The 23,890-nt window shown below is 37.5% G+C and overlaps 1 protein-coding gene across 1 annotated transcript in view; it reads left to right on the top strand.

Moving 5' to 3' along the window:
- Positions 1-23,890, top strand: part of FHIP1A (FHF complex subunit HOOK interacting protein 1A) — a 273,945-nt gene that overhangs the window by 79,704 nt on the left and 170,351 nt on the right. Inside the window, exon 2 of the mRNA XM_017871129.1 lies at positions 4,009-4,133. The gene's annotated coding sequence lies outside the window, so the exon portion shown is untranslated. The remainder of the gene's footprint in view (positions 1-4,008; positions 4,134-23,890) is intronic.

The raw sequence follows: 23,890 nt of genomic DNA, 5'->3' as shown, positions 1-23,890 counted from the left end.
AGTGTCAGACTTGGGTTTTTTACCAAGAATACTGTATATACTTCCTGAAGTATGTTTCTTAGAGGTTGTCAATACTAGCTCTGCAAACCAAAGATGTCAAATAATACCGGGCTGAACAAAACTAAGCAAACTTATTTTCTACAAGGCCTTCTTAGAGCCTTAATACACATACTGTGCTTTGTAAATATTCAAGAAGAACATTTAGAATGTGGCATTTTCCCAAATTTATTTAACTACAGAACCTTAAACAATGACTACTTAAAAAAACCACCTTATGAGTAGTTGTCACATTGGGAAACATCGCTTTAATACTAGAATTTGGTTTCATTCACCTTCATTATTCATTTTAATAAGTCAGTATTCTTGGTGTATATCTAAGATACTTGTGGTCTCTGCCTGCTTTTTTTCCTTCCCTTGTGATATGCACCAATTCATGAATTTGTTTTGTAGTTGAGACCCTCCCAAAGTCACCCAAATTACACTGAGTTTCTTGGGTAAAAAAGAATTGTGTGTAATTAATGTGAAATCTCAGGGATTGATTGAATGGAAATTGAAGATTGAAGCTTCATTTGGTTCAACTTTTCCTAAAGCTTTAGAAGTTTACTGTTGAGAGGAGGAATGAAATCAACTTAATGGATACATTGTTGAAGAATTGTGAGCTTAATGTGGAGAAGACAGTATAACTGTGAGACTTAGAAGACATGGCTTCTACCTCTGTCTTCATCTTTTACCACAACTTAATTTTGAACAGGTCACTCATCCTCTCTGTGCTTCAGTTTTATCCTCTGTAAAACTCAGGGATTGCATTTAAGTGATCAGTATGGGTTCATCCATTTTAAGACTTTAAATTATTATTAGCGTGCTTAATGGAATCAGTGAAGTTTGTGGACCTGTGTAGAATATTTTGTTCTACTATGGGAGTTTCCACATGTGAATGTAATGTATTACCTGTCCCAGTTCAATCCTTTTTGAGAATGAAATTATTCAATAATTAGCTCATAGTCAGCTTCATGTATTTGAAAACTTGTTGAATTGTTTGAAACTCCTCTCTTCATTGGTTGGTTGGTTAATTATCCTCCAGGAAAGTGTTTGATTATATTACAGATCAATTAATACAATACTATGGATAATCCACACCTCCTGTATAAATGTGCACCCCACCCCCATTTGTTTCTCTGGTATATGGAGAAATCCATGATGTGGATATTAATTCTTTCTCACCACCCCAACAGTGTTCATTTGGTGGTTTTGCTGTGCTTTTGTGTACTCTCTGCCTATTAGCATATTTCTGAACTTGACATAGTAGAGGTCTAAGTTCACTGAATTTATGCCATCTGGAAATGAGCTTTAAATTTTGTTCCTCTGTTGAAATTAGGGATGTGATATAGCTATTACACAGAAGGACTGTGAGCCTGAATTTGATTTTATTATGTGGAGGTAGAATGTTTTGTTAGAAGGAAAGCATTTGCCTGGGGAGAGATTTGAGTATGACTGAATCGTTAACTGCCAACTTCCCCCCTTTTAGCAGGAGACATATTTTGTTTTAAATGAGATGACAACCAAGAGAATTAACAAGAACCGTGAATTTTAAGAGAGTTCTTTCAATTTACTTGAGTTCCATTTAACCTTGCTTTCGATGTCATTCTGTGCATTACTGTCAAAGGACTTGGCTTCCTTTGAAGTCATGAAGCTTTGCTGCTGGCAGAATCATGATGGTAAAATATAAGAGTGGTTCTTAGTAAAGCCCTTAACTGATACCCAGTAATGCCTTATTACCTAAGTAAAAGCATATGTGTGCGAGTGCCTAAAATTGTAGAGTGTAAGGGGAGGATATATGATAATGGACACTGAGATGGGAGAAGTATTTCTCATGAATTAGGGATGTCCTTTCATAATTCACAAGTTGCAAGATGAGAAAAGCCTTGAAATCACCTGAAAAGCATCTGGCAGCAATCTGTAGTTCTTAAGAGGAGGTAAAAGAGCCTGTGTCTCTCCAGCACGTGATGATAAAACTGTTCATGTGGGGTATGGAAAAAAGAGAATTCTGTTACTTGTAAAACCCCTTGTGATTAAATGGCCTGAGATTTGGTTATGAGGTGATACTAGTAGTTCCCAGGTGGTTAATAAATGATTAATTGATTAGAGCGAAGAAGGCTGATTTGAGGGTATTGAGGAAATTTGAATATGAAGAATTTGTTTTTTGCATGCAAAACATTATCTTTTACTTTTCATACTCCACTCTTCTCATGCCTGGCCACTGTTACTCCTGTGCCTAGTTTTGAAGATTTAGGTCACATTGTGTCCCCATACCCCCATTTTTTTCTTTTCACGAAATATTTGTTATAAGAAAAGGTACATTCTGAGCCTTTGACACATATACACACATAGGTTAAACACACATACGCAACACCTTTTGTAAAGACTTCTAGGGCCATCTTTTATTATATTGGACTATTGCAGAAAAATTATGTGAATGAGTGGCTTAACCTTTGGGGCTTGAGAAATCATGGCTGTATAGAGATTTCAAAAAGATATTTGTTGTACAGGACTCTGACTTTAATTGCTCCCCTCAACCCAACTAAAGATAAGAACTATTTTACCTATTATATGTAACTGTATCAGAAGAAATTGCATCTTATTTTTTTCTTTAGCATAAGTAGTTGTGATCATATGTAATTACAACATTGTATACTGCTTTTTCTTTCCACTTTGTATTATAAACTATATTTTCTCATTTTATTGTAACTCATAACATCTTTCTTTTTTATTTAAAAATTACTTAAAAAAATTGACATAAAATTGTAGGTATTATGTACAGCTTGATGTTTTGAAGTATATTTTATATACACATTATGGAATAAAAGTTTTAATGGCCGACAGAATTGTGATTAAGTAAATTATGTGGTTGTGGCAAATGTATGGTTTGTGACAAACTGACTTCCTCAGTTATTGGCATTTAAATCGTTTCCATGTTTATTTTTTATTTTTTTAAAACCCTAAGAGAGGCTTCTTGCACCTACGCAAGAAAAAATTGGGGGCAAATCCATGGAGTAAAGTGAAGGCAAGTTTATTAAGAAAGTAAAGGAATAAAAGAATGGCTACTCCATAGGCATAGCAGCCTGTTTCTGTGTTTTAAATTTAAGTATAGTATTTATTATTTCCTTTAAAAATGTACTCTCTTGGACATTTTCTCTGGCTTCCACTTATTGTGATGTTGAATAGTGGCTTCTTGTGGTTTTGTTTAGTATTTATGTTAGCTTCTGGCTAACTGCTAAGGGTTAGACTCTCTAGATGTTCTTATTGCTCTCTTGGACACATCTAGGTTTTGTTCTCTGTGTTTCTTCCAGGTAGGATAATTTCCTAGCCTGCTTCTCTTCAAGCTCATGTTTTTCTGGTTGTAGGACAGGCATTAAGCGACACATTTGATCTTGCCAGTTAGACCTGATGATAGGAGATGTGTGTCTAAGACCAAAGTAGACTTTGCCCATTGGATGGCAAAAACCTGAACTTTCAATTGTCAGTATCTAGAGAGGTCAGAGTGTCAGTATCTAGAGAGGTCAGAGTTACTCGGAAATATTTGGGAATATTGTACATTTTTTGAAATTGTTTATAAAAAGTTTTTTGTGCTCTTTTCTTTGCTATTTTATATTATGCTATGATTATTATCTTAATATGATGCTGTTGTCCCATGGATGTGGATTTACTTTCACACTTTTTTTCACTCCTAAAAGAAGCACATAATTATTTGACATCTCTTATAAGATGGAAGAATCCTTTTTTATTTTCTGTTACCCAGCAGGAGTTTCTCATTTTTGGCTAGCATTCAGATTTCTAAATAAAGATTTGCTTTTTGCTTATTTATTTATTTTTTTATGGTGAAGACAAATGCACACTGGGAGAACCCACTCAGTGTACAACATGTAGTGGTAAATGGGAGCGGAGAAAAAATAGAGATACTCAGATTGGATTTTGCAGTTTATTAATTATTATTTTTATTCCTCTTCACAGATTTTTAAAGTCTTCTTCTAGGGGTTTCCAGCAGAGCCAAATGTTAGAGAAATCTTTCCGCTCCTCTGAAGAGTGAAGTGAGCAAATACAACCCAGCAGTAGGTTACTGAAGACAGCAGCCCCAGGTAATGTCTTCTTTTCTCATTATTATTGACATGTGTTCAGTAGTGCTCAATAATATGTTATCCTTTTTTTTTTTTTTTAAAGCAAGTCTACTTGAACTTACACATCCAAGTGAACATTGTCTTGTTTAAAATGTCTTAGGGAGAGGCTATACTCTATCCTCTATGCAAAGCATTTAAAAATCTTTTCTTAAGAACTGCATCTTGACCCTCTGGTAGTATTCTTCTAAGCATCCTGTTTTCTCTAGTGGCAGATATCAACCTTGTAAGGATATACTTAGAAAATAGTCTAAACTCATTTAGAGCTTGGGTGATTGATCATACCTGGGGTTCTCGAATTTTGATCAAAACCAAGAAGGAGCAATAACATAAGGAAACCAATTTTCCTTTTTGTAATTTGTAATTTGAAGACTCATACACTGTATTGAAAATAAATTCTAAGAAGTGACTCTGAATTTCAAGTAATGGTAGTATTGTTAAAATAATTGATCAGGCTTCATAATTTACAGAGGCATATACGATTTATTTGACTGTATAAATGTTGATATTCTTTCTTATTAAAATCAGTAAGTCAATCTGTTAGTATCGTAGAAGAGCTCCTATGTTAATCAGAAACTTCCTTACTAGATATACCTCTAAGGCTTTATAATTTGCCTCTTATAAATGATCTTCCTGTGGGGGTGGGGGGGTGTTTTGCAATATGTCCCAAAGTGTTACTAGAGTGCTTGTTAAAAATACACATTAAAAATTTCATATTAGTAGGCCTGAAACTAGTGTGTCAAAATCAGAATCAGAATGGTAGGAGCAGGACTTGGGAATCTGCATATTGCAAGTGAATGTCAACGGAGATTGGCACTCCGGTCCAGTAAAATCAGACCTCTACCTAGGATCTTTGTATTTTAAAAAATTTAGTGCAAGTTATTGTGTAGACACAAAACAGCTATTTATGATTGTGTGCTTTTCTGGGAAGAGTGGGGGGAAGGGAGCCTTAGGGAAACATTTGTTAACAGATCCAAAATTACAGCTAGATAGGAGGAATAAGTTATCCTGTTCCATACCATGGTAGAATGACTAGTTAACTATCTAGCTGTAATTTTGTGTCCTTTAAGAAATCTCTCCCTAACCTTCCCTTCCTCCACTCTTCCAAGTCTATCATTTTAGGGACAGTTTAACATAAGGAAAAGAAAAGCTGATAATCATAAATAGCTGTTTTATGTCCATGTAGGAATTCTCATGAAGTTCTGTTTCTAATTAAGGTATTTCAGGAACAAAGTGATATTGCATAAATTTGGAGCTCAATTTAGACTAAGATTTAATAATTGTTAATAGGCATTGAGCCTATGTTTAAGTTTTATGTTAGTCATTTGTTGGGTAGTGACTTTTTAAATTTGGGATTTGACTCTGACGAACTCTGAGTTTCGGTCTTAAGTTGAGAATGTGTGTGTGTATCCCCTGTTACAGGGCTTTTCCCAGTTAACTCCAACCAATGAGAGATCCTCTGATGTTTAAGGGAGCTTTAATTTCAAGGTCATAAGCAGAATCAACATTCTTATGATAAAAAATCAGCCACTCATGAATCCTGGGAATAATTTACAACCATTCACCTGTCTGTACAGCAGAAGTTGTTTGGAACATGTTCTTGCCTCTTCTAGAAAGCAGCGTGAGTGATAGAATGATATTTATACTGGTTTGGAAAAGGTCAGAAACCAAATATTGTTGCCTTAGATGTGAGGTTATTTTGAGTTGTGCAGGAGACTTTGGGAGTGGGATGTGAAGAGAACAAAAGCAAATATATGTAAACAGGAAGGCCTGGCAAGGATACTAAGAAGGTAGAGAGAATAGCTTAGATGGTTGTAGGACTGACTTGGATAATGAAAGGATCTAACACTTGGGTGTATTGGTTTCTTCTGAGGAAATGATGCTGGATACTAAAGGTAGCATAGCAAGGACCACCCAAGTGGAAAATGTGTTTGAAGATGGACTCTGAAAGCTTGAAGACAGTATGATGCAAAATGTGTATGATAGTCCTGAGGAGAGGCTGTCAGTAGAATTCAGCTGATATGAAATTTGGATGTGTTCTCAGAACAGTGAGACAAATAGCAGTTAGATAGAGGGAATTACAGATATTCTGAGCTGTTGAGAGAATTGTATATTTGAATATGCTATTTCAGGGTTAAAAGTCGTCTACATGAGAAAAGAATAGCAGTTATGGCAGCATTAGAAGGCTGTCCTTTCTAATTTAATGCCGAGAATGTCTGAGTCATGCAGAATTGGGATGGTGAGTGAGGAATATTTCTCTGTGGCTTCCCTGGCTTTGTGTGGGGAGCCAGTGGGAAACCATTTTCAAAAGTGGCTTTGAATAAAAATCTAGCCCCAAAACTGTTTTAGTAAATAACACAAAAAGATACCCCAAAAGTGACTTGTTTGGGTCAAATAGTCAAACCACCTGCATAATACTGTAAATCTGAAATTTGTTCATTTTGCACATATCTTTTCATAATTTTATCGATTTTTAGATTATAATCTATCTCTGCCTTCTTTTGTAAATGTAGTCTTTTAATTAATTCATCCATTTTGGTCTCCTCACATATTCTATGACCCTTATAATTTCTTTCTAGCATAGTTTGGATCTTTTCCAGCTTTTTTTTTTTTTTTTTTCCTGTTCTAATTGACCAGAATGGCTTAAAATAAGTATGTATAATTTATGTTTGGTCATGTTTTCCATTTCATTTTTAACATCCTTTCTGAAATACCCTTGTCTTGATCTTTAAGTAAGTAGTGCCACACTGAACTGATGTACTCAGAGAAAAGTCTCTAACAACTCTAGTCTAGACTAGAGTTTCTCAAAGTGTGGTCCCCAGATGAATGGTGCAAACTTCACCTGGGAAGTTGTTGGAAATGTAAATTCTTGGGCTGATTCAGAAGCTCAGAGGGTGGAGCTCAGAGTTTTGTTTTTTGGTTTTTGTTTTTGTTTTTTTGAGACAGGGCCTCACTCTGGTTGCCCAGACTAGAGTGCAGTGGCACGTTCTTGGCTCACTGAAGCTTTGGCTGCCCGGGCTCAATCGATCCTCCCACCTCAACTTCCTGAGTAGCTGGGATGACAGGCACCTGCCACCATGCCTGGTTAATTTTTGTATTTTTTGTAGAGATGGGTTTCACCATGTTGCCCTACCTTCTTGAACTCCTGGGTTCAAGCAATCTGCCTGCCTTAGCCTCCCAAAGTGTTGGGATTACAGGCGTGGGCCACTGTGCCTGTCTGAAATTTATATTTAAGAAGCCCTCTAGGTCAGCAGTCTCCAACCTTTTGGCACCAGGGATCGGTTTTGTGAAAGACAATTTTTCCATGGATGATGGGGAGGGGGTGGCTTGAAAATGAAACTGTTCCACCTCAGATCATCAGGCGTTAGTTAGATTCTCATAAGGAGCGTGCAACCTAGATCCCTCACATGTTCATTTCATGATAAGGTTTGCGCTCCTATGAGAATCTAATGCCACTGCTAATCTAACAGGGGGTGGAGCTCAGGAAGTAATGCTCAGCCACTGCTCACCTCCTGCTTGGAGGCTTGGTTCTTAACAGGCCACAGACTGGTACCAGTCTGGGTCTCGGAGGTTGGGGACCCCTGCTCTAGATGATTCTGATATGTGCTATTGTGCAAGCCATTTATTTTTTCTTGTCGTTGGTCTCCTGAGCAGATACATTAGGAGTTCTCAAACTGTGCGCATACGAATCATCTGGTAACCTTGTTTTAGACATTTCAAGAAGCAGATAATTTTTCCTGACCGCATACCAAGAGATTTTGATTCAATAGGTCTTGGATAACTCAGTTTATGTGCATTTTAACAAGCTCTCCAAAGTAGTTCTCGTGTCTATGATCTGGATTAAATGGATGTCTCTCACTTTCTTTAAGCCCAAAATTGATGTGATTTAAAATGGCTCTTTGGGTTTAGTAACTGAAAACTTGGGGCCAGAAATTTATTTGCAAAATGCATTCTGGATTATTTTTTGCTGAAGCCAGATTATGTTCTGATTTCTTTCCTTGAAAAATATTTTCTTGCCGGTTGCAGTGGCTCACGTCTGTAATCCCAGCACTTTGGGAGACCGAGGCAGGTGGATCACCTTAGGTCAGGAGTTTGAGACCAGCCTGATCAACATGGTGAAACCCCGTGTTTACTAAAAACACAAACAGTAGCTGGGCGTGGTGTCGGGCACCTGTAATTTACACCAAGCTACTCGGGAGGCTGAGGCAGGAGAATCACTTGAACCTGGGAGGTGGAGGTTGCAGTGAGCCGAGACCGCACCACTGCGCTCCAGCCTAGGCAACAAGAACGAAACTCCATTTGAAAAAAAAAAAGAAAGAAAAATATTTTCTTGCCTAGTATATAACAATTTTCTGAGGCTTCTCCTTCTTGATAAGGAAAAGAGCCTTTGGCCCTTATAAACTTGGAGATTTCATTATGCAGTTCTTCTAGGTAGTTCTTTCAAATAGTAAACTTTAAAACACTATTCTAGGGAATGCCACTTTTTATTGAGATGTATCTTTTGTTCCTGCCCTTTATTTCTTATCTCTAAGCCTGTTCCCTGTGGATGATGATATATTTTCCTCATCTCAATGTCATTCATATTTTTGTTTTTTTCTTTAGTTTTTATGGTACTTTATTAGAAGAATCGTTCGTGAGTCTTCCTCTTCTTTTCAGTCTTTTTTTCCTCTGCTCATCCCTTGGATTTAGGAAATTTCCAAGCTTTTTCTTCTTTCCACATCTCACTCACGTGTTCTTCCCTCAGGGCCTGCTTTTTCATGTTGGCTAGGAACTTGCTCAGACATCACCTTAGCATCCACCTTATCAAGTAGTATCCGACTCCCACAACTCTCTCCTAAGCTTTAGCCCCGTAGCAGCTGCCTCCTGGATGTCCCACAGTCAGGTCAGGTTACCATATCTGGCATTGAACTCATTGTTCTTCACACCTGAAATCCGTGCCTTCTTTCATATTCCCTGTATTGGTGAATGGCATCACCATCAACCATCAACCAAATGTAGCTAACATTTATCATGTGTTTCCTGTGTGCCAGGCACTATTCTAAGATCTTCATGTAATCCCTTACAAAATCCTTTGAGATACATTCTATTGTTTTTCTCATCGTATAGATAAGGAAACTGAACCACATAGAGTTTAAGAAATTATCTCAAGGTCACAAAAGTATTAATTAGTGGAGATGGAATTCAAACCAGGCTGTCTGTTTCTAGAGCGTGTAGTCCTAATTACTGTGCTTTGCTGCCTTTCTTTTTCAGTAGCTCAAGCCAGAAATCTAGGATTATCCTTGACTTCATTCTCTTCCCCCTGCATATCTGCTTGGGACTCTTGAGTTCACCTACTAAATCTCTCTTAAAACCACACTTCTACTTCTCCACATTCCATTGTAAGGAATGTGGTCCAGGCCTTCATCATCTCTCTTCTCAACCACTATAATTGGTGTTTTCTTTCCATTCATTTCTTTATATTATGGCCAGCGTATTCTGATCATGACACTCCTCTGCATTCACCAGTGTAGCTCCTCCACAGTCAGTCATTCATTGTGGACAATGCTTCTCTTTTATCCATATGTGCAGGTTTGTTATATGGGTATATTGTGTGATGCTAAGGTTTGGAGTATAAATGGTCCTGTTACCTAGGTAGTGAGTATAGTACCCAATAGGTAATTTTTCAACTCTTTGCCCCCTCCCTCTCTCTCCACTCTAATAGTCTCCAGTGTCTGTTGTTCCCATCTTTTTGTCCCTGTGTACACAATATTTAGCTCCCACTTATAAATGAGAACATGTGGTATTTGGTTTTCTGTTCCTGCATTAATTCTCTTAGGATAATGACCTCCAGCTGCATCCATGTTGTTACAAAGGATGTGATTTCATTCTTTCCTTGTGGCTGCATAATATTCCATCGTGTACATATACTACATTTTCTTTATCCAATCTACTGTTGATGAGCACCTAGGGTGACTCTATGTCTTTACTGTTGTGAATAGTGCTGTGATTAGCATGTGAGTGCATGTGTCTTTTTGGCAGAACAACTTATTCCTTTGGGTATATACCCAGTAATGGGATTGCAAATGCTGCCATAGTATTCCATTATTTTCCTTTCATCTGACTCATCAAACTGTTTTAGTTGTTTGTTCAGTTTTTAGACTGTGAGCTGCATCTTATTTATTTCTGTGTGTCCATCACCCAACATAAGTATTGAATATTGATTATATGAAAGAACAATGAATATTTAAATGAGCCAACTGACTTCTACCAATTCTACATGCTTCCTACCTTTGTAAAATAACTCTAGCTGGTGGAGAGAGAGTGGGAAAATGCCAGATAGGAGACAGGATTAACGGGCAGCTCCCACTTAGACAGACAGAACAGCATATGGACACTCACGTTGTGAACTTTTGCTCCAAGAACCACCACAGGAACATATCAGGAAAACTGAAAGAATTCACAGACCCTTTGAAAGAAGCAGCTTACCGCTGCAAACGCTACATGAGTTCCCACGATGTGAGAGGAGGAAAAGTCTGCCTCTGCACCCACATCTCACTGGGAACCTGAAAATCCTGAAAATCCAGGTCACAGGAGATTTAACCTTACCTAGAGCTGAGACGGATTTAGGGAGCTGAGTGAAATATAAAAGTAGAAGAAGTAGTGGGAAGAGCCTTGTAGGCACTCCAGGTCCTCAGCTAGAGTCCAGGGAAGCCATTCCTGGCCTTATCTCACAGGTGTCTTTGGGGAAGGGAAGGCAGCCAGTGGAATTGGGGAGGGGCCACAGAGTAAAGGAAACTCCTAGCTGAACTTTGTAGTAATTTTGACTAAGCATGAATTTTCCTGATTAGAATCTAGGGTTGGGGAGTGAACAGGAAGTGCAGATACGAGTGCGGAAGCTGTAGCCAAAGGTGCAGGCAGGTGGGGAGGGGCAAGGCCTGAGAGCCCTGCTTGCTTTCTCAGCAGGGAGGCTTGCAGTCTGGGGCAAGATCTCAGCCCTGCTTGCCAGCTGCTGGATATAAACTCAGTGCTGTTATCCAGGCATGGCAGGAGTGAGACTGGCCTTGCTGGGAGCTGGGTGATAGATACCTGTCATTGCTGACTTTCCCTGCTTCCCTGATGACCTGTATGGTGCAGCAGAGGCAGGCATAATCTCCCTGGGAACATAGCTCTATTGGCCTGAGAACTACCCTCCGTCCCCCTCAGTGGCTGCAGCAAATCCTACCCAAGGAGAGTCTGAGTTCAGACCCACCTAGCCCTGTCCCCACCTGATGTTTTTCCTCTACCCATCCTAGTAGCCAAAGACAAAAGACATAAACTCTTGGGAGTTCTATGGCCCTGCCCATCGCCTGAGAAAGCAGAGCACTTATCCTTGCCTATGTAGAGCAAGGTTATATCCCCCTTCTACTACTGCAGCAAGTGCTCTCTTGAAAGCACCACCTCCTGGCAGGAGACCAACCACCTCAAGTTATTATAGCAACTCATAACAGAACCCTGCTCGAAAGAAGGAGAAAACAACAGCTAATTCCACCACCTGCAATACCCTGGCTAACCAGAGGTCCCGAGTCTGTCTATGTGACAGCTTCACAGCTAGCATAACCAGCATTTGAGAAAACCCGTGCACTAAACAAAACTAAAACCAAGGACTCCCACAGAGTCCACTTTACTCCCCTCCCACTTCCACCAGAGCAGGTGCTGGTGTCCATGGCTGGGATACCTGAAGATGGATCACATCACAGGACTCTTTGCAGACATTCCCCAGCACCAGCCCAGAGCCTAATAGGCCTACTGGGTGGCTATATCCAGAAAGGCAATAACAATCACTGCAGTCTGTCTCTCAGGAAGCCCCATGTCTAGGGGAAGGGGGAGAGCACCACGTCAAGGGACCACCCTGTGGGACAAAAAAAAATCTGAACAGCTGCTCTTGAGTTCCAGATCTTTCCACTGAAGCAATCTCCCCAAGTAAGAAGGAACCAGAAAAGGAATTCTGGTAATATGACAGAATGTGATCCCCAAAAGATCACAAGCTACCCAGCAATGAATCCAAACCAAGAAGAAATCTCTGAATTGCTAGTTAAAGAATTCAGAAGGTTGATTATTAAGCTACTTGTCAAGGAGGCACCAGAGAAAGGTGAAAATCAACTTAAAGAAATTAAAAAAACAACGCAGGATATGGATGAAAAAGTCTCCAGAGAAATAGATATTGTAAACAAAAGATAATCACAACTTCTGGAAATGAAAGACACACTTAGAGAAATGCAAAATACACTGGAAAGTTTCAACAATAGAATTGAACAAGTAGAAAGAACTTCAGAGCTTGAAGACAAGGCTTTGAATTAACCATCTGACAAAGACTAAGAAAAAAAGAATTAAATAAATGAACAAAGCCTCCAAGAAATTTGAGATTATGTTAAACGACCAAACATAATAATTGGTATTCCTAAGGAAGAAGAAAAATCTAAAACTTTGGAAAACTTATTTGAGGGAATAATCAAGGAAAACTTCCCTGGTCTTGCTAGAGATCTAGACATCCAAATATAAGAAGCTCAAAGAACATCTGGGAAATTCATTGCAAAAAGATCATGACCTAGGCACATAGTCATCAGGTTATCTAAAGTCAAGACAAAGGAAAGAATCTTAAGAGCTGTGAGATAAAAACATCAGGTGACCTATAAAGGAAAACCTATCAGATTAATGGCAGATTTCTCAGCAGAAACCCTACAAGCCAGAAGGGATTGGGGTCCTATCTTTAGTTTCCTTAAACAGAATAATCATCATCTAATAATTTTGTATCCAGTGAAACTAAGCTTCATAAATGAAGGATAAACTCTTTTTCAGACAAATGCTGAGAGAACTTGCCACTACCAAGCCAGTACTACAAGAAATGCTAAGAGGAGTTCTAAATCTTGATGCAAAACCTCAACATACACCAAAATAGAACCTCTTTAAAGCATAAATCTTACAGGGCCTATAAAACAATAACACAATGAAAAAAACACAAGGTATTGAGGCAACAACTAGCATGATGAATAGAGCAGTACCTCATATTTCAATACTAGCACTGAATGTAAATGGCCTAAATGCTCCACTTAAAAGATACAGAATGGCAGAATGGATAAAAATCCACCAACCAAGTATCTGCTGTCTTCAAGAGACTCACCTAACACATAGGACTCACATAAACTTAAGGTAAAGAGGTAGAAAAAGATATTCCATGCAAATGGAAACATAGAAATCAAAAGCAAACAGGAGTAGCTATTCTTATATCAGACAAAACAGACTTTAAAGCAACAACAGTTAAAAAGGACAAAGAGGAACATTATATAATGATAGAAGAATTAGTCCAGCAGGAAAATATCACAATTCTAAATATATATGCACCTAACACCGGAGCTCCCAAATGTACAAAACAATTACTACTAGACCTAAGAAATGAGATAGATGGCAACACAATAATAGTGAGGGACTTCAGTACTCCACTGATAGCACTAGACAGGTTGTCAAGACAGAAAGTCAACAGAAAAACAGTGGTCTTAAACTATACCTTAGAACAAATGGACTTAACAGATATTTACAGAACATTCCACCCAACAACTGCAGAATATACATTCTTTTCATCAGCCCATGGAACATTCTCCAAGATAGACTATAATATAGGCCACAAAATAAGTCTCAATAAATTTAAGAAAATTGAGCTGGGCATGGTTGCATTATCCCACCCACTTTGGAATTACATTCCTATAATCCCTTTGGGGATTATACCCACTTTGGGAGGCCAAGGCGGGTAGATCACCTGAGGTCAGGAGTTCAATAACAGCCCGATCAGTATGGTGAAACCCTGTCTGTACTAAAAATACAAAAATTAGCTGGGTGTTGTGGTGTGCGCCTGTAGTCCCAGCAGCTTGGGAGGTTGAGACAGGAGAATTGCTTGAACCTGGGTGGTAGAGGTTGCAGTGAGCTGAGATCATGCCATTGCACTCCAGTCTGGGTGACAGAGCAAGACTCCATCTCAAAAAAAAAAAAAAAAAAAGAAAATTTAAATTATATCAAGTACTCCTTTCTCAGACCACAGTGGAATAAAATTGGAAATTAATTCCAACAGGACCCCTCAACATGGGAATGAAATAATCTGCTCCTGAATGATCTTTGGGTCAACAATGAAATCAACATAGACATTAACAAATTCTTTGAACTGAATGATAATATACTGATAACTGATCAAAACCTCTGGGATACAGCAAAAGCGATGCTAAGAGGAAAGTTCATAGCAACTAAATGTCTACATCAAAAAGTGTGAAAGAGCACAAATAGGCAGTCTAAGGTCACCTCAAAGAACTGGAGAAACAAGAACAAACCAAACCCAAACCCAGCAGAAGAAATGAAATAACAAAGATTGGAGTAGAACTAAATGAAACTGAAACAAACATGAAAAGGCAAAAGATAAGTGAAACAAAACTTGGTTCTTTAAAAAGATAAACAAAATTGATAGATTAGTTTAACCAAGACAAAGAAGAGAGAAGATCCAAATAAGCTTAATCTGAAATGAAATGGGAGATATTACAACCGATACTACAGACATACAAGAGATTATTCAAGGCTACTATGAACACCCTTATGGCTACAGACTAGAAAACCTAGAGGAAATGGATAAATTCCTGGATATATACAACCTCCTATATTAAACCAGGAAGAAATAGAAACTCTGAACAGACCAGTAACAATTAGTGAGATTGAAACAATAATTTAAAAATTACCAACAAAAAAAAGTCCAGGAACAGATGGATTTACAGCTGAATTCTATTAGACATTCAAAGAAGAATTGCTACCAATCCTACTGAAATGATTCCAACAGAGAAAGAGGGAATCCTCCCTAAATCATTCTGGGAAGCCAGTATTCCCTAATACCAAAACCAGGAAAGGACGTAACAACAACAACAAAAAAGCTACAGACCAATATTCCTGATTAACATAGGTGCAAAAATCCTTAACAAAATACTAGCTAACTGAATCCAATAGCATATCAAAAAGATAAATGCACCATGATCAAGTGAATTTCATACCAGGGATGCAGGATTGGTTTAACATATGCAAATCAATAAATGATCTTTGGGTCAACAAGGAAATCAACATAGACATTAACAAAGGTCTGTAGTTTTCTTTTTTATATACTACATAAACAGAATTAAAAACAAAAATTGTATGATCATCTCAATAGATGCAGAAAATGCATTTGACAAAATCCAGTATCGCTTTGTGATTAAAACCCTTAGCAAAATCAGCATTAAAGGGACATACCTTAATGTAATAAAAGCCATCTATAACAAACCCACAGTCAACATTATACTGAATGGGGAAAAGTTGAAAGCATTCCCCCTGAGAACCAAAACAAGACAAGAAAGCCCACTTTCATCACTTCTATTCAACATAGTACTAGAAGTCTTAACCAGAGCAATCAGACAAGACAAAGAAATAAAGGGCATCCAAATTGGTAAAGAGGAAGTCAAATTGTCACTGTTTACTGATGACAGAATCGAATACTTAGAAAACCCTAAAAACTCATCCATAAAGCTCCTTATAGAGTCCGGATATTAGATCTTTGTTCGAAGCATAGTTTGCGAAAATATTTTCTTCCATTCTGTAGCTTGTCTATTTACTCTGTTGATAATTTCTTTTGCTGTGCAGTTGCAATCGCTTTTGGTGCCTTTGTCGTGAAATCTTTGCCAGGGCCTATATCCAGAATGGTATTTCCTGGGTTCTTCCAGGGTTTTTATAGTTTTAGGTTTTACATTTAGGTCTTTAATTCACCTTGAGTTGATTTTTGTATATGCTGTAAAGAAGAAGTCCAGCTTCAATCTTCTGCATATGGCTAGCCAGTTATGCCAGCACCATTTATTGAAGAGGGAGTCCTTTCCTCATTGCTTGTTTTTGTCAACTTTGTTGAAGATCAGATGGTTGTAGATGTATGACTTTATTTCTAGGCTCTCTATTCTGTTCCATTGGTCTATGGTCTGTTTTTGTACTAGTACCTTGCTGTTTTGGTTATTGTAGCCTTGTAGTATAGTTTAAAGTCTGGTAACATGATGCTCCAACTTTGTTCTTTTTGCTTAGAATTTCTTGGGCCATTTGGGCTTTTTTGGGGTTTCATATGAATTTTGAAATACTATTTTCTAATTTAGTGAAGAATGTCATTGGTAGTTTGACAGAAATAGCATTGAATCTGTAAATTGCTTTGGACAGTATGGCCATTTTAAAAATATTTGTTCTTCCTCTCCATGAGCATGGAATGTTTTTCCATTTGTTTGTGTCATCTCTGATTTCTCTGAGAAATTTACAATGACAATTTTGGACTTCTCATTGTAGAGATCTTTCACCTCCCTGGTTAGTTGTATTCCTAGGTATTTTTCTTTTTGTGACTATTGTGCATGGCATTGTATTCTTGCTTTGGCTTTCAGCTTGGATGTTGTTGGTGTGTGGAAATGCTACTGTTTCTTTGTACATTAATTTTGTATCATGAAACTTTGCTGAAGTTGTTTATCAGATTTAGGAGCTTTTGGGCAGAGACTATGGGATTCCTTAGGTATAGAATCATATTGTGTGCAAACAGAGATAGTTTGATTTCCTCTCTCCTTGGATTATGCTCCTGATTTTATAAAATTGATCAAATTATTAGAAAGTATAGAAAAAAGACTGGAAAGGGACTGAGTGCGGTGGCTCATGCCTGTAATCCCAGCACTTTGGGAGGCCAAGGTGGGCAGATCATCTGAGGTTAGGAGTTTGAGACCAGCCTGGCCAACATGGCGAAACCCCGTCTGTACTAAAAATAAAAAATTACCTGGATGTGGTAGCACGCACCTGTAGTCCCAGCTACGCAGGAGGCTGAGGCACAAGAATCGCTTGAACCTGGGAGGCGGAGGTTGCAGTGAGCCGAGATTGCACCACTGCACTCCAGCCTGGGCGACAGAGTGAGACTGTTTCAAAAAAAAGAAAAAAAAATAAAAGACAAAAGACTGGAAAGAAAATATTAAAGTTTTAAAATGGTTTGTCTCTCATATTGGTGCTATGAGTGATTTTTATTATCTTTTTTTTGCTATATATTCTTTTTTTTTTGAGATGGAGTTTCTCTCTTGTTACCCATGCTGGAGTTCAGTGGTGTGATCTCGGCTTACTGCAACCTCCACCTCCCGGGTTCCAGTGATTATCCTGCTTCAGCTCGCCAAGTACCAGGGATTACGGGCATGTGCCACCATGCCTGACTAATTTTTGTATTTTTAGTAGAGACAGGGTTTTGCCATGTTGGCCAGGCTGGTGTTGAACTCTTGCCCTCAGGTGATCTGCCTGCGTTGGCCACCCAAAGTGCTGGGATTACAGGCATAAGCCACTGTGCCTGGCCTATATATTCTTTTCTTACAATGATTATATATTGTTTTATGATTTAAAAATAAATTCTGCTAAAAATAAAGAATGTATCTACTGTTTTGATGATCAGCTGCTGCTTTGCTATTTAGGGTCTCAGCATCAAAGCTGAAATTTTAATATTGATGTTTTAATCAAGGAAGAATAAGCCCATGGCAGATATATCCTATAGGATTTGGGATTTACATATTGGACATGTTTTCCTGCATTTGTTTAGAGACATTTCCTCCTTTTTATTCTAGTAATTTAGATCTCACCTAATGGAATCTAGTAAATTAAATAAACAAAAGATTATATATATTTTATGTATATATTTTTCTTTCTTTCTGTGGCATTTGTTGTAGCTGTTAAAAACAAAAGCACCACAAAGCTTAAAAGCTTAAATACTCATATTTGGTAGCTGGATTGTGGTATACCCTTTGTAGTCCTGTGGCTATTTCCAGGGCAATCCTGATATGAATATATATTTGTTTTTGTAGGGAAAAGCTGAGAAGATTGTGGCACATTGTGCACAAATGCTCTCATGTAGTTGACCCTTAACAAAGATGAAGTGTCCCACTGCCCTATTTCATATTCACAGACCCTATATCAGTAATAGATTAATTTTATTTATTTATTCATTTATTTATTTATTTATTTATTTATTTATGATAGCATCTCACTCTATCACTCAGGCTAGGGTGCGGTGGCACAATCTCAGCTTACTGCATTCTCCGTTCCCCAGGGTCAAGTGATTGCTTTTCCCATCTCAGTCACCCTAGTAGCTGGGACCACAGGAGCATACTACCACATCCAGCTTTTTTTTTTTTTTTTTGTATTTTTGGTAGAGATGAAGTCTCACCATGTTGTCCAGGCTGGTTTTGAACTCCTGAGCTCAAGCTGTCTGCCCACTTTGGCCTCCCAAAGTGCTGGGATTACAGGCATGAACCACTGCACTTGGCCAGGAATAGATTAATTATAGGGCTGTATTCCAGAATGCTAGATAAAGAGAGGAAGTATGAAAAACATGTTAAACATAAACCAAAATAGTGTCAGTTAAAAAAGAAACAATAAAAACAAACCCTGAAAGCAACAATATATAGCTGGGAATTTTGGGACCTGGGGATGGGAATGCAAGGTTTAGATTATGTTTAGCGGGAAAAAGGCAGATTCATGTAAACATTTTCGAGTGGTTTTCCTTAGTCTGTTTGAGAATGAACAAGCCTTTATAATGTAAAAACATACTTTGGAATGCTACAAGATTCTGCCTCTAATTCTGTTATCTCTTAACTGAGAAAATAATATTGATAGAAAGTTACTTAAACTCTAATCATACTTTTAAATAAATCCATATTTCGCTAACTGTGACATTATCTATATGCCATCTATATCTATTTGAAGAGTGGGAATTAGTCTAATGTAGATTTCCCCAAACTATGGCCTGTGAACTAAATCTGGCCAGTCACCTGTTTTTTATGGTCCACTAGCTAAGAATGGTTTTTACATTTTTAAATAGTTCGGAAGAAAAGACCAAGAATAGGCATATCGAATGTATGTATCTTGCAAAGCTTAAAATATTTACTCTGTGGCCAGTGTACTCCAGCCTGGGTGACAGAGCAAGACTCTGTCTCAAAAAAGAAAAAAAAAAAGAAATACGGTTGATTCTCTGTCTGGGGGATTTCATCATCAACCTCCCTTCCTCCTCATTGTTTTTCTGCCTGTTGATATCTTCATTAAAAGATGAAGCCTTGCAGTCTTCAATTTAAGGTAAAATACAGAAAGGCAAATGTATGAGCTTGTTAAAACAGATTTAAACAGTTATTAAGCAATGAATAGAAGTGATTATATCTGCCCTGGTTCTCATTTAGAAGTATGGTTGAAGAGAACAAAAGAGCACACATTGGGTCTAAAAATGTGTATCTGTATTTTGGGCTAGAAATTTGGGAGGTTAGAGATCTTCATTAGTGGGTGAGAGTCAAGAGAAAGCTAAAGACAAAGGTAAAATTTCAAAGCTGTGACTTGATTCACCCTTCTTATATACCTGAGTCCCAGAACCTCTTTTTTTGCCTACTTGTTTCCTAAGAATTGGAGCCCTGAAGCCTATTCTCTCTCTGTGACTTTGAAATTAACTAAACTAAAGCTTTCTTCTCTGGGCAAAAAAGTGGATTCTGTGGCCTACCTATTGGTCTTAATTTCTCTTACGTGAATCTAGATCTGCCCAGTACAAGTTCAGCCTGGTTATCTGAACCACTGTACCTGATGATTCCATTTGTTGTACATCTTGAACTTTTCTTGACCATGTTATTCCTGACCAGGTTCTGAAATATGATTTCGTGAAGTAAGCATAGTTACACACTGGTCACAAAGTCCTTGTGCATGCCGGTTGAATTCATGTCTGCATCCCTGTATTAGTCCATTCTCATGCTGCTAATAAAGGCATACCTGAGGCTGGGTAATTTGTAAAGGAAAGAGGTTTAATTAACTTACAGTTCAGCATGGCTGGGGAAGCCTCAGGAAACTTACAATTGTCATGGAAGGGGTAGCAAACACATCCTTTTTCACATGATGGCAGGAAGGAGAAGTGCAAAAGGGGGAAAAGCCTTTTATAAAGCCATCAGATCTCACGAAAACGCACTCACATCATGAGAACAGCATGAGGGTAACCACCTCCCGTGATGAAATTACCTTTCACCAGGTCCCTCCCATGACACATGGAGATTATGGGAACTACAATTCAAGATAAGATTTGGGTGGTGACAGAACCAAACCATATGAGTCCCCCTCCATTCTCCACATAGATTCTACTTTTTTCTCACTTTCTTTTGGAAGTCTTTCATTTTAATAATTGGAAGTCATTAGAGCAGACCCTGCTACTGTTTATAGGTCTTTGACTATTGTCGGGTAGAATATTTGTGTACGGATATTATGGCCACTATCAGGCCTTTATTGGAGACTGTTCTGATGACATGTGATTGACAACACAGAAAATGTTCAGAGGACATGCGGAAATTTTAAACTTTGGGCAGAGAAAGGAAGGAGATTTGTACTTAGCAGAATAGGGGACTTTGTGGCCACTCTTTAATTTTCTAGGCCTCAAAAACACCATTTAGGTATCCTGGCAACTCAATAAAAGAAGGCAACTGTCTCTTAAGTAGCTAGGTAGAATCTACTAATTTACTATTTGTTATTAAGTTCATAAAGAGAATTATCTTTTTTATTCTTGGATTGTATTGAGGTCAACCATTCTCAAAACAAAAAACAAAAAAAAGGACTTTGGACAGCCTGCCTGGGTTTGAATCCTGACCCCTGCCCCTTGTCACTTGGGGCAAGTTACTTATCTTCTCCCTGCCTCAGTTTCTTCAGTGATAAAACGGAGAAAGTAATAGTATACATACCTCATAGGGTTGTTGTGAGGACTATATTTATTTATATGTCAAGTGATTTAAGCAGTGCAGGCCACATTGTAACTGCTATTGAAGCCTAAGGTACTATTAATAGTATTCATTGTGGTCTTAGAGTTAAGGCCCTAATCTAGCCATAGGTATTGTTAGATCATTCCAGGAAATATGTTCAGACATTTCCAGGAAAAAAGCATAATCCTAATTCTTTGAAATACATTAAATCAGAAAGATAAATGAAATTGTTGGAGGTGTTAAATTATATATTTTTCAGATAGGTTACTCACCACGGACACACCAGCATATACTTTTATGTTTAAAGTATTTTAGCTGACAAAATTGCCGATGCACTGAAAAGTACTGCTGTGTTGGTTAAAATGGCACTCGTTTAAATTCAGGTTTCACTGTACGAATATTGATTTGCTGAAAAGCATAGGAGTGAAGCTCCTTGTGGGATTTAGATTGGGCATAGATAACAAAATACTCTGAATTTTGGTGATAGCAGCAGTAATAAAGGCAATATAAATACCCACATTTAGGTTATTTTATAAAATAAGCTTGCCATATATGGAGGGGGAAATTTTCCATCACTTTGTTAGGTAGACATGAGTTCAGAAGATTAGACATTTTAAATAAACATGCTTATACTATTTGGATGCATAGAAACAGACATACAGAACTCTTAAATGAAATTTGCTTTCCTAAAATACCAACAGAAATTCCTAAAACTCTATCTTCACATTTATCTTCAAAATGACCTGGATTTTTTATGTACATTTATAATCAAGTGCATCTGTGTTAATATGTTTGTGTTCATATGTAAAAGAAATTAATTGAGGTAGTAAATGAAGTTAGGAAAGATTTGGATTTCTTTTTTCTTTTTTAAATAAAATACAGCTCCTTTCTCTAAAATGTTTTCTTTAAACACACCAGAAAATGTGAGCAGCATTCTGCCTGTTGATTTTATTAAAGGATGAAACAGATGCTCCATTGATCCTTGATATGGTTATTTCTGTGGCTAGTTTTCTACATGAGGGGAAACCGTTTGATTAATTACCATTAACTGTGACATATCCTGCGGGTAGTAAAATTTTTTGTGTGTATTTTCTCTTTTTTGAATAAATTAGTAGCTGTGTAAACAGGTTCCAGTAAAGTTGTATGCCAGAACACTTAGTGGAAAATAAATGCATTTTCTATAAAAGCATAGGATAGCAGTGTTGTCAAGTACTTAGGTGGTACTCAGAGATGTAGTGGCCTGCCACTGTCCGTAGGATCTGAATCTTTGTCTTTTGTGGGGAGCTTGTGTTAGGTCCTGGTAGTGCCTGTACATCATCAAGGTGTTTACTTAGGCTAAGACCTCCACTCTGTTGCCACTAATACTAGTGTGAATATGAAGCCATTCCGAGATTATATTGCTTTGATTTTGGTAACCCCTGCTCTTGGCTGTCTGGTCACTCAGGGCATCATTGTTGCTGTTTATTAGATTAGTGCTTCCTAAATTGGGGTAAGAATATAACTTGATGTGCTTGTGCACACTTTTTTCTTACTTGATATTTAAAAAATGCTATACGTGGCCAGGCGCAGTGGCTCACGCCTGTAATCTCAGTACTTTAGGAGACTGAGGCAGGTGGATTGCCTGAGGTCAGGCGTTCAACACCAGGAATTAAGTATTGGCTGTTGAGTTATTCTCACATTCTTTGGTTAACTTTGCTTATTTTCAAAATAGATTTGAAGCTGACAATAAAACACAAAAACACAATTGAACTATTATTACAAGGATAAAATTATATGTTAAAATGGAGAAAACAGTTGTATTAGAAGGCTAGTCCTGTCAAGTATTAATAATTCCCCTGGTCTAAGAAAGGAACTGGATAGTATATCATTTTAGATTAAGATTTCTGATAAGTGCCATAATTTAATATCGTTGATTGAAAGCAAGCTGCTACTATATAAGGAAAGTTAAAGAATTTATGTTAAGTATTACTACCCTAATGGTGGATTATTTCACCATTGCACAGAGATGGGCTGCAGTTACATCTATAGGCAGGTTGCTTACTCCCATATAGATTGGTAATATGACATTCACTTTTATTTTCCTGCTATTTATATTCCATCTTGTCCTCCCTCAAAATTGAGGTAGTGAATAGAAAGGTAAGATAAGAAAGATAAAACTGTCAAGGTGAAAATAAGGGAATATAATAAGGTAAAATCCATGGAAATGCTTTAACAAGGTCTGCCCTGTTTCTGGCTATGGATCATAAATTTGTATCTAAGCTTTGTAGGAACAGCTGGATCAAATAAAGGGAGACACAAATTGAAACCTCACATCGATGTAACAGCAGGTATCCTGAGGGGGCTAAGCCTCACTGAGGTTGAAGTTAGATTCTGAATTTATATATAATAATTTGTTTATCCATTCATCTGTTGATGGACATTTGGATCAACAACTCTTTGGTTGTGAATCATGCTGTTATGAACGTTCACAAACAAGTATTTGCTTGAGTACCTGTCCGGTTCTTTCGGATATATAGCTAGGATTGGAATTGCTAGGTTATGTGGTAATTCTGTATTTAGCTTTTTGAGGACCACCAAACTTTTTCACAATGGCTACACTATTTTAATATTTAATACATTATTTAATAGAAACACCAATGTACAAGTGTTTCTATTTCTCCATATCCTCACTAACACTTGTTATTTTCTGTTTTCTTAAATTTAAAATTTTAATTTTTAAATTATGGCCATTGTAGTGGGTATAAAGTGTTATGGTTTTCATTTGTATTTCTTTGATAATCAAAAATTTTGAACATTTTTTCATGTTTTTTTACATTGGTCATTTGTATATCTACTGTGGGGAAATGTCTATTCAAGGTCCTTTGCTTATTTTTGAATTGAATTGTTGGTCATTTTGTTGTTAAGTTGTAAGAGTTTTTTTTTTTTTTTTTTTTTTTTTTT

The sequence above is a fragment of the Rhinopithecus bieti genome, unplaced genomic scaffold, assembly GCF_001698545.2.
Source record: "Rhinopithecus bieti isolate Rb0 unplaced genomic scaffold, ASM169854v2 scaffold_3878, whole genome shotgun sequence".
Taxonomy (NCBI): domain Eukaryota; kingdom Metazoa; phylum Chordata; class Mammalia; order Primates; family Cercopithecidae; genus Rhinopithecus; species Rhinopithecus bieti.
Note: the sequence above shows the minus strand (reverse complement) of the source record. Positions and strands in the feature narration are given on the sequence as shown.